Source organism: Elephantulus edwardii, unplaced genomic scaffold, assembly GCF_000299155.1.
Source record: "Elephantulus edwardii isolate Elephantulus edwardi_28Jun2011 unplaced genomic scaffold, EleEdw1.0 scaffold00049, whole genome shotgun sequence".
NCBI lineage: Eukaryota > Metazoa > Chordata > Mammalia > Macroscelidea > Macroscelididae > Elephantulus > Elephantulus edwardii.
The window spans coordinates 12,377,497-12,379,644 of record NW_006399799.1 but is presented as its reverse complement, the minus strand read 5'-3'; positions in this window follow the sequence as shown (position 1 = coordinate 12,379,644).

The window sequence follows — 2,148 nt, the reverse complement described above, 5'->3', positions numbered from 1 at the left end:
TGTTTTGATTTGCATCTCTCTTAGAGCTAGGGATTTTGAACATTTCTTCATGTGCTTGTTAGCCATCTGAATGTCTTCTTTGGTGAAGTGTCTGTTCATTTCCTGTGCCCATTTTTCAATTGGGTCGTTTACATTTATCTCATAGGAGTATTCTATAAATTCTAGATATAAGTCCCTTACCAGACATGTCATTACCAAATATTTTTTCCCAGTCTGTGGCTTTCCTTTTTACCATGTTGGGAAAGTTTTTGGATGTGCATAGAGATTTGATTCTTAGAAGATCCCATGCATCTATTTTATTCTCTCCTTGTTTTATGTTTTTCAGGATGCTTGGGCGACTGTTGATGTTGTAGAATAGGGCTTCTAGAGTTCTTCCAAGCTTTTCTTTGATCAAGTTTATCATCTTTGGTTTCACTCCTAGATCCTTGATCCACTTTGAGTTGGTTTTTGTGTATGGTGTGAAATGGGAGTCTTGCTTGAGTTTTCTACAGATAGTTTTCCAGTCTTGCCAACACCATTTGTTAAAGAGGCTTTAGTTTCCCCACTTAACTGATTTTATCTCCTTGTCAAAAATCAGTTGACTATAGGTAGATGAGCTGATTTCTGGGTCCTCAATTCTACTCCATTAATCTGTGTCTGTCACTGTACCAGTACCACGCTGTCTCGACCACCACCGCTGTGTAGTAGGATTTGCAATCAGGGAGTGAGATGCCTCCTACTTTGTGTTTCCCTTTTTCAGGAGCGCTTTGCTTATTTGGGGTCTCTTTCCATTCCAGATTAAATTGGAAATTGTCTTTTCCATCTCGTTAAAGAATGGAATTGGTATTTGTATTGGGATTGCATGGAACTTATAGATTGCCTATGGTAGAATTGTCATTTTCACAATATTGAGTCTTCCTATCCAAGAACAAGGTATATTCTTTCATTTCTCCAGTTCTCTTTTTGTTTCTTGTGGTAATGTGTTGTAGTTTTTAAAAAATAGGTCTTTTGTGTTTCTAGTTAGATTTACTCCCAATTAATTAATCTTGTGATTAGCTATTTTCTTAGCTCCAGTTCTGTGTTCTCTTTGTCATTGTAGAGATATCCAACGTATTTTTTGAATGTTGATCTTGTATCTTGCCACTTTGCTGGTTTATGATTTGATTATGTCCAGTAGTTTTCTTGCTGAGTCTTTATGGTTTTCTAAGTATACTATATCATCTGCATAGAGAGATAATTTTACCTCCTCATTGCCAATTTGGATACCTCTTATTTTCTTCTCTTATCTTACTGCTATCGCTAAAACTTCCAATACAATATTGAATAAGAGAGGTGATAGTGGGCAATCCTTGCCTAGTTCCTGTTCTCAAAGGGAATGCCTTTAATCTCTCTCCATTGAGAATGATACTGGCTCTTGGTTTTGCATATATACTTTTTGCTATGTTGAGGAAATTCCCCTCTATTCCTATTTTATTGAGTGTTTTAATCAGGAAAGAATGTTGGATTTTGTCAAGGCCTTTCCTGCATCAATTGATAGGTTCATGTGGTTCTTGTTCTTTGCTTTGCTAAGGTGATAAATTACACTGATTGTTTTTCTTATGTTGAACCATTCTTGCATAACTGTTATGAATCCCACTTGGTCATGTTGTTGTTGTTGTTGTTAAGTGCTTTCGAGTTGTAGATGACTCATAGCAACCCTATGAACAAAAGACTTGGACACTTGTATAACTTTCATCATTTCTCCAAGTTCATAGGGTTTCTGGAGGCAAGCTATTTTGGAAGTGGATGCCACTCATGCTTCCAGACTTGTTTTAATCAGTGAGCTCCACCAAACACTGTCCACCATGGGTAACCATTACTGCATCTGACACATCAGTGTCACAGTGTTTAGCATCACAGCAACCACATATTACCACTTGGTCATAGTTAATTATTTTTTTGATGTATCATTGGATTCTTTTGGCTAGGATTTTCTTCAGGATTTTTGCATCAATGTTCATAAGAGATATAGGCCTATAGTTTTCTATTTTGGTGGTATCTTTACCTGACTTTGGTATCAAGTATATATTTGCTTCATGGAATGAGTCTGGGAGAATTATTGGGGGGGGATTCTTGAGTGTCTATGGAATTAAAAGAGAAGTGATCTATTTGCCCAGTCCATGGAAGATT